The sequence below is a fragment of the Lactuca serriola genome, chromosome 1 (genome assembly GCF_051521515.1).
Source record: "Lactuca serriola cultivar US96UC23 chromosome 1, Lser_US96UC23_V15, whole genome shotgun sequence".
Classification (NCBI taxonomy): Eukaryota; Viridiplantae; Streptophyta; class Magnoliopsida; order Asterales; family Asteraceae; genus Lactuca; species Lactuca serriola.
In genome coordinates this window covers 196,958,932-196,969,110 of record NC_136408.1, presented here as the reverse complement: position 1 = coordinate 196,969,110, position 10,179 = coordinate 196,958,932, and positions in this window count along the sequence as shown.

Genomic DNA, 10,179 nt, shown 5'->3' with positions numbered 1-10,179 from the left:
GGAGTTTACGACCTAAGATACACTTGGGCCGTGAACTCCCATGTATTTGTGTTTCTTGATTGTTTTCTTGTCCTAAGAACACCTTGGGGAGTAAACTCCTAAATCTAATGATTTAGCCATCTAAATCATGTTATAAGCAGCTAATAAGCTTTCTAACACTACTAAAAAGAGTTACTGTCGTTTTGTTATAAAAAACCCGAAGATCCCTGCGAGAGAAAATGGCTTTTCTCTAGTTGAAAATGTGAATAATGAATGAATTTGGTTCATAAATCTATTTATAGTCCTGAGACATTTTTGGCAGAAAATATTTTTATTCCCGAAATGATCTCTAATATAATAGAGTGTTGGAATAACAGTGTTGCACAAAACCCTAGTGCATCCACTCTCCTAATATCTCCTGAAGTATAAACCCCGACGTATTCAAACTTAAACGGAAAAGTCTGAAAATTAACTGACTGTTATATCATCTATTGAATTGATATTATTTGTACATGATGGAAATTTCGGGTTGTCACACCCCAGTCTTAAAATACTTCTCTTATTATCTAGCCACTGGTGAATGCTCCGGCCATCCAGTAGTCTGACAACACCTTTCCATACCGACTAGCTGCTAGCGGATGCTACGACTAATCCATAGTCGATCATACAGCACAATCGAGTACCCCCAAGTGGTACTCATGTCCCAAATGGAGCTCCCAACCGATTCCTATGTAATCCACGACCAGACATTTCGAGAATGAGGTCTCACAATTGACAAGCTCTCCCAACTTCCAATTTACACTATCCTCCATTCATACAGTCACCTGAGCCGTCTTTCTTCCGAATAGGAGAGCGAAACTTATCCTAGTTTCAAAACTCCTTCTACTCCCATAACCTGATTGTTTCTCCCCCACTTAGCCTCAGCTAAGTCTTTACTGCCTGCAAAAACCCGAAGATTTCCATTCCTTCCTTATGCGGTAGACATGATAACCACCATCACCCTATCCCTGCTAGCGATCCGTCTCTAGCCCACTCCAAATGCCGAATACTAGATGAACACCTCCCGCATCCCTGATGCTAAAAAAATTCCCTGAGCTCCGACTACTGTCCTCATAGTCCGAATAACTGGGCACATACTTCTTGGTGATAAGCCACTTTCCTTGATGCTTCCGAAAGCCATCCCGAATGCCCAGATTAGAACCATCAAACCCTGGTGATGGTGGCTGACCATTCTCTGAACCATTTTCAACCGTGACCGAGATGATACTGGACACTTCGAACCCGAAGTGAAAGATGGCCTACACTAGCTACTAATAGCTCCTGATATGCAATTGGCATATGACAATTCTAAAATACAATCCGAATACAAGCAGAGAGACAAATCATACATAAAATCGCTTGAGTCCGGGGTAAAACTTCCCTAATTCACATAGAAATGAGAATAGTCATAGATACGTACCTACAGCAGTCCCTGCTATAATCCAGATCTTCCGCACCTGTCACTGCAAGGACCTACCCTCTCGCCCATTCGTAATCCTCATAGTCGTTGGGGCAGGCGCACTTCCTGTTCTTCCCCTCATCGTCGGGCAGTCGATCCTCTTGTGGCCCACCTGATTGCAGTGAAAACATAATGGGCTTGCCCCTCGTGGGCAGTCCCTGCTGACGTGACCATCACTGCCACACTTGTAGCAGCCGGAAACCCTAGAACGACACACTCCCTTGTGCGGTTTCCCGCACGTCCTGCATTGACTTCGGCCCTGCCGACCCACTAATCGTTGATCTGAAGTCTTGGGTCTCTCCCCGGGACCCTCCAAAGTGTATGTCTGATCTGACCTCCTCTTCGCAATGTGCTCTAGATCGATCTCCCTCTCCCTAGCTCTGGCAATCATAGAGCCCAGGGTCGGGCATGCCGAGAAGCTACATGCTCCCGAATATCCGCTTTCAACATGTCATGATAGCGGGTTCTCTACATCTCATCATCCCCTGCATACTGAGGAACTAATAGGGCCCTCTCCCGAAACATTGCGGTAATCTCCGTCACTGACTCTGTCGTCTGTCTCATGTCTAGGAATTCTCTGGCCAGCTGCTAAAGCTCCACTGCCGGCACAAATTCCGCCCTAAACCTGGTCACGAAGTCTGACCAGGTCATAGCCTCGACGACCGAGGCTCCCAATGAGTCTCCAACTGACTCCCACCAATCTCTAGCTCTGTCTCTCAAACATCCCGCTGCAAAGCAGACCTTCGACCCCTCCGGGCAGAAGCTCGTCAACTGTGCAGACTCAATGTCTGTGATCCATCTCCTGGCGGCAATGAGGTCTTTCACCCCATGAAAATCCGGCGCCCCACACCCTCTGAAGTCCTTGAAGGACAGCGTGCGCGTACTTGCCTAGCCAGACGCCAAATCACTCCTGAAAGCTCGGAAGCTATCCTCCATCAGCTCAATGATCCCCTCCTTGATCGACCCGAAAATGACCGGGGTCGCCTCAAGGATGCCTCTCGTAATCTGAGATGCGATGAACTCGCGCAACCTATCATCAACTGGTTTGAATCTTGCGCCCGAACCTGATCCTGAACCGGATCCTGACCCGCCCACTGGTTTCTCTTACAACGTTGCCATGCCTAAAAATATAACACAACCACTATCAGAATACTGATCACTGCTGCGAGACCCAACACACGCACTACCAGGTTCCCGGTCTTGTCTCGGCTTTTCCCGACTCGAGTACGAATCCTATGCTTTCAGTAGTACGGACCCATACTACCTTCCACATCTATCCGTACTTTCCTTAGGAACTGCTTCGACTCCACCAGGTCCCTTACCCACTACTACTGTTCCCGACACTATCTCATCCTAGGCTTACCCTAGGGAAGCCTCTGACTCAACTCAAACCAGTCCTCAGCTGCTGAAGGTCTCCTTGTGATGCCAATTAGCCATCACCTAGATACCATCACATACGACGAGGCTTAGATAATCCTTCAAGTAAAAGACCCATCCCTACAACGGTTGGACTCAAATAAGAGGTACGCAATAGGACCAAGTCCAACACTCTGAGATTATTTAACCCTGATCACATGTGACGTGTTGTATCCACCTAATTGCTAACTCCCATCACTCAGAATCCCACAATGCACAGAGCAAGTAGCATTCACACAAGGGAAAATCTAACCATAACATACTCAAGCAACCATATACACACAGCAAGAAACTGAACTAGCATGCAACACAAACTCATAAAATCAGGCATAACCTAACAGGCTATCCAACTACTGTCTAATTAGCACTACCATGCAGCTCAAAAGCACAAATAACAGGCACATAAGGCATCATCCCTAGATCCTTAGTCCTATTCCAGCATGCTGTTCTATCAACTGATAATCATAACATAAACTTGTATGGATATTTTGGGGTACTTACTTGAGCTCGACTGATTGCATGCACCACACCCCTTTTCTCTTTTCAAAGTTCTTTTCTTTCTAAATTCTTTTTGTTTTTCTAAAACTGTTTTTCGTTCTCAAAATTCTTTTTACAAAACTGTCTTTTCATTTTTGAAAACTTTTTATCCGACCCCTCAGTTTGAGTTCAGGCACACCCAAGAGTATGCTCGAATCCCTCAAACCAAGGCTCTAATACCAACTTGTAACGTCCCAAAATTCAAGACTAAAAATTTCCTTTAAGAAAACATTACTTAAAGCAAAATCGTCAATCCAAAACATAATTAGAGTATTAATTCCCAAAACACATGTTCATTATCAGAGTAAAACATTCCCAGGCTGTCTAGTCTATGGTGTGTGCCATGCGATCACCCCGAGCTCTCCCCTCCGCTACCGGAAGTACCTGAAACCAAAATTGCAAACCGTAAGCATGAAGCTTAGTGAGTTCCCCAGATACCGCATACCATACAAACCATTCATAGCCAAGAACCATACATAACCGACTTATCCATAATCAAGTAAGGTGCTATGTGCCAAACATAGTCTTGCCATTATGCCACGGGCCGCGCATGGTCTTCCTGGTCAAGCCTGGGCCACTCCCTGGGTCTTACAGACAAGTGCCAAGGGCCACCCCCTGGTCTTACAGACATGTGCCAAGGGCCACCCCCGGGTCTTTTATGCAAGTATCACAAAGACAACCGTACATACTACTCTGCTTAGCTAAACAGCATATAGTATGCCAGAAGCCACCTCCTGGTCTTTCATATATAATAGCATACATTGCGCCAGGAGTCACCCCCTGGTCTTTCATACATATTGCCTAGGGCTAACCCCCGGGTCTTCCTGTCATCCTTTATAGCATAATGTGTGCCAGGAGCCACCCCCTAGTCTTTCATGCATATAGCCTAGGGCTAACCCCCGGGTCTTCCTACCATACATAATGACATACTGTGTGCCAGGAGCCGCCCCCTGGTCTTTCATGCATATTGTCTAGGGCTAACCCCCGGGTCTTCCTACTCATAACTACATGGGCCGACATTGTGGCCGTAGACCCATTCATACAAAGGGAAACTCACCTGCACTGGCTGAACTTGCTGATGAACCCACTAGCTGCTGCACGACAACTCTCTGAACTTCAGCTCCACTCGCTCCCCGAACTACCAATGCCAAAACAACACTGAGTCTAACTGACCCCCGAAAGACAACCACGTCAACTCTTGTCAAAGTCAAAGTCCTGGTCAAAGTCAACCTTCCAGGTCAACCCTTCTCGCAGAGTCACCCTAGGGACTCGCCGAGTTCATATGTTCAGAGTCCTTCTCTTTGCGACTCGACTCGCCGAGTCAGTCCATGACTCGCCGAGCCTACCGATTTCCAAGTCCTGACCTGTCCATCTCACTGAGTCTCCAATCGACTCACTGATTCGAGTCTAAACTCGAAGGGTTTGGGGTTTCGCGACCTGACTCGCCGAGTCCAAGAACAGACTCGCCGAGTCCAAGACAACCTTCAACAGACTCACCGAGTTGTTCTTCCAACTCGACGAGTTCCTGCCCATCTTCATCTGACTCTATGAGCTGTTCATCCCACTCGTCGAGTTCCTCCAAATCTTCATGCTACTCGCCGAGTCCACTCAAAAGGACTCGCCGAGTCCATCCAAAACTGTAACATCCCGAAATATCAAGAGTAGAGTTGAAGGGCTAAAAGAGTAAGTTGTGAAAGAGTGACTCGGCGAGTCCATGGATGGACTCGGCGAGTAGAGTCGCGACTGGGTCGCGTGCTAAGTAGCCGACTCGGCGAGTCAGTGAGGAGGACTCGGCGAGTAGGCGCTGATTGGAGAAAACCCTAATTCTCGGGGTTGAGCCCTATATAAAGAACATTATGTTTTCCTCCCAGCCTCCTTATCACCCCTTGAGCCCCAGAAAACCCGAAATCGCGGAGAAGCACCATTGTTGAGTGGATTGGAGATTGGAGAAGTAATTGTTGTAGGAATTTTGGGAGATTGAAGGCTTGGAGCAAGGGGCTTTGCTTGGATTCGAATTACATTGCAGTTGGGGCATCTCTTGGAGGTAATATCTCGTTCTTGGGCTGTTATTATGTGTTTCTTCATTTTGGGGTTTGTGGGAACTTGTCTATGGATGTAATGGGAAGTCTAGAGGTTAGATCTGAGGTTGCTACCTCAGATCTGGAAGGGAGAAGAATCAGAGAGCATGAAAGTCCCTGTGTCGGAGTGTTTAGTGAAGCTTTCATGTCCCAAACCCTAGCCTAATGTGCAAATGGCCTAGATCTCTTTGGATTCACGTAAAGTTTGCCACTTTACGTGATGGATGAGTGGTAGGAGGCTAGATCTATGTTTTGGAGCAATTGCATGGCCTGGAATGCTTCTGAATGGATTCAGACCGGTGGTACTCGGCGAGTCACATGGGTGTACTCGACGAGTTGGATGAAGATGGCCTGGAACTCGGCGAGTTGTATGAACAACTCGGCGAGTAGGTTGATGATATTCTTGGACTCGGCGAGTCTGTTCTTGGACTCGGCGAGTCTTGTCGAAGAGTCCCGATATTCCCTAGTGGAGTCGAGAATCGGTGAGTCAAGGGATGACTCGGTGAGTTGTGTGCGAGTGGACTCAGAGTTGTTGGACTCGGCGAGTTAGGTCACGGATTGAGTGAAGTTCTGATTATAGAAACTCGGCGAGTCATAGAGTTGACTCGGCGAGTAGGGTCAGTCAGGGGTTGACTTTGACTGAGGACTTTGATTTTGACCAAGGGTTGACCATTGACTTTTAGGGTTTGGTCAGCGATGTGGCCTTTGGGCCAAGAGAGGGGTAAAATAGTCTTTTACCCTTAAGAGGGTGCATTAAGAGGATTGATTCTAGTCTCGAGAGTTATAGTCATGAGAGTTTTGCCTTACGTGTTAGGCGGTGGCGAGTTCGAGATCCGAGTATGGAGATATCTGCTTTTTGCTTGCCAGGTGAGTCTTCTCACTATACTTTACCTTGAGTAGGTAACCAGAGTTATGTGACAGAGTATTTGTATGCTATGTATGTTATGTGTTGTACTGCATTATTTCTATGTGATTTATGTTGTGCATGTTTGCAGAGTTGGAACCGAAGGGTTCCTAGAGTTAGAACCGGAAGGTTCACAGAGTTAGAACCTGAGGGTTCACAGAGTTTGGGTGCACGGACCCATAGAGTTATAGCCTCGAGTGGCTTATATGTGTTATGTGTGTGGTATTTTGGGGAACTCACTAAGCTTCGTGCTTATAGTGTTTTGTGTTATGTTGTTTTCAGGTTTCTTTCAGTATCACGGTACGGCACCGGCTTGATTGTACACACCAGAGCAAGAGTCATATTTTGGAGGATCATGGTTTTCTATGCAAGTGAAAATGGAGCTATGTTTTGTAATTTGATTATGAATGAGATTTTTAACAAGTGTTCTAAGAATAAAATGATTATTTAAAAATGAAAATTTTGTCTTGAAATTTACGGTGTTACAAGTTGGTATCAGAGCCTTGGTTTGAGGGATTCGGATGCGCCTTCGGGTAATTCTGGACTCAAACTGAGGAAGTAAGAAAAGTTTTCAAAGAAATAATTTTCTAAAGCGAATAAGAGTTCAAAGAGAAAACGAGAAAGAGCAGTGTGTACAATCAGCCAGAGCCCGAACGGTGATTTCCCAAAATACCCTTACTTTTGTGTTATGAGATATTTATGATGCACTTTATGAGATATTATTGCATGCTAGAGACAGGCTAGGTATTCCATATATTAGGACTAGAGTGGCCTGATTTGTGATGCCTTAGCTTAGGAATTGCTGTGATATGCGTCGTGCTTTTGAGTATATGATGAGTGAGAATATTTGATTGGAATCCTTTAGGGGATTTGAGTAGAGGAGTAATCTAGGGAAGATACCTAGATGAGTACTGTAGTACTTGGAGAAAGAATAGTTAGAGCCCGCGAGGGGAAGAGTTGCAGAGTTCGGTGGTACTTCCGAGGATGAGCAGAGCAAGCGGAGTTATCACCCAGAGTGAGTCATATATATTCTTCGATGCTCGAATGTTGCTTGCTTCGTGCTTTGTGGAACTCTCAATGATGGGAGTCAGCTACCAAGCGAATATGACGATATTCAGGAGGTAGATGGCTGGCATCATTAGGAGCTCTTCAGCAGCTGATGGCAGAGAAGTGTGGGAATCTGAGAAGAGCCTAGGGAGTAACCTTAGCCAGATGAGTGCACTGGCAGGGTAGAGAATTTCGCTGGGGAGCGAGCGCGCGATGGAATTGGTGAACGAGAAGGTCGAGCAGCTACTTAGGAGCCCCGGGATAGTCCGTGTGGAAGGTATGGGTAGATGTGGCAGGTAGTATGGGCCCGTACTACTGAAAGCAGAGGACCCATACTTGATACAGGGAGTATTCTGAAGATTCTAATGAGCGTATTAAGGAGTGATGTATGGTTCGAGTACCATACATCAGAGCAGATTGAGGAGTGATGTTATGGTTCGAGTACCATACATTGGAGCGGATTGAAGAGTGATGTTATGGTTGAGTACCATACATCGGAGAAGATTGAGGAGTGATGTTATGGTGCGAGTATCATACATCGGAGCAGATGGAGGAGTGATGCTATGGTTCGGGTACCATACACCGGAGCATATTGAGAAGAGATGTCATGGGATGAGTACCATGATGCTTGTGATTCTCTGGTTATCCGGTCACGATTGATGAGGTAGAGATTGGACGCTATGGGTTTTAGGCCTGTAGGCCATGATTGAATTTGGAGAGGCGTCCCTCGAGAGGGAAGTCGAGAGCCTATCAGAGTATTTTGGTAAGTAGTTAGAGGGAGAGGAGAATTTCGGTCTGAGTTGAGCAATCAGTCGATAGAGGAGAGGTCACCTTCTATGTGAGTGGTGCTATTTATGTTCGTGTGCGGAACATGAAAGGCCTGATGTTTTAGTTTTTGTTTTGGGGGTAAACCCTGCAGGTCGTTATTGATGATGATTTCTTCCAGAGTATCAGGTAGCATGCATGCCACGAGGCAGTGATTTGTCATGAGCAGATAGTCAGTTGGGACTGAGATAGTCGAGGACCACACTACACCTATTTGAGTATAGTAGGATGTATTATAGTGGTATCAGTGGGGAGTTCAGTCGAGTTTAGCAGTGTAGAGAGTTTTCTATCTATGTTGGGTGTTGAAAATGGGAGTGGGTCCCTGTTCTTGGGATGATCCCGGTGTTGGAGCGACGTTTGATGAGTTGAGGTGAGGGGTACGATAATTTTGTGGTTCGGTCTATGAGCCAGGGATGTTATTGAGCAGTTGAGTTGTTTGGTACTTGATTGGTACGAGATTTGGAACGACTAGAGGCAGTCGTGGCGAAAAGGTCTTGAGGAGTTCATCTGAGGATCAGAGTTATGAGATCGATTAATTTCCTTAAAGGGGATTATCGGGTGTTGCGTAGCACTTTCCAGGGGCAGGTGCGTTATTGCTGGTGGAAATAGTTCATGAGGTTGTTGATGTGTCAGATAGTGATGGTTCGAACCCTAAGTGGGGGAGAACTAGGTGGTTTATTGAGAGAACCAGAGATTGGTGCAAGAGCGGTTAGGGGTTGGATGCAGAACCTGCGGTTTGAATTCATGAGATCAGGGTCATGGGTGATTAAGGAAGGTGCAGGGCGAGATAATGCATGTGATATATGTCTAAGAGAAGGATGGGTGTCTCCACGGCGGGTGGTCAATGATCAGGAATCTGATGGTGGTCAGAGTCGTCTCGAGTGGAAGGCTCGTAATGATGGTATGGGCAGTTGAGAAATTCTGGGTTGAGATATGGGTAGCCGATTATCGAGTAGCCAATTCCTGGGCTAGGATGTGTATTCTTGCTTGAATTTTGAGTGGTAGTGGAAAGGGTTTCGGAGGATCATCAGTGTGTTTTGAAGGGTTAGCGCCTTCCTTGTATTCCAATTGAGTGTTTGGATGCACTGAAGTTGCGCATCGTGTGATATCAGAAATTATTATGGGATTCAAAGGAGATGTATTGTCGTGAGTGTATGGTATTGGGAGTAAGGGAATCAGTGGTTGTGGCAGGATCTTGTGACGTTCTGTTGGGATATTCTGAGGTATCCGGGTATGATACCTTTATTTCGGAGTTACTCGTAAATCTTGAGTTGAAACGATTTGTGGTGTATCAGGTATCTACGGATCTAGTGGGAGCCCTTCGAGTATGGGCATCCAGGGAGATTATTAAGAGAATGGAACTTCGCAAGGGTGGGCATTTGGATATGTCGATTGCTTCCAGAGTCTGGAATGTGTATTCGAGCCGAGTATGGGTAGCTGCCTGTGATAGTCTGCGGAGCATGAGCTAGTGGAGTCAGAGGGTGTTGTGATACTGCGGGGAGCCGTAGTACTCACTAGTCAGAGAGTGTTGTGATACTGCGGGGAGCCGTAGTATAAGGGGTGTTTAAGGAAATTGCCTATAAAATGATGATTGAATGAGTGTCCACTCTCACCCACCACACTCTTGGCCAGTAGAGGGTCGTTAGCCGAATGGGTTTAATACGACATTTAAATCCTCATTAAAAGTATAATGAAATATAAACTAACTAAATGTTTTATAAATTCTCAATCTTAGTTACTTAGGAAAAATATGAATTTGATGCTAACACATGAAATTGCACATTGCACCTTATTGGTCGTTAGTGGAGCGTGTGTGGTTAACCGACACACTAATATGTAACTAATGAAGGATGAAAGTAGGTAGCTCGTAGGTTATCATAGATCAATGGAGCGTG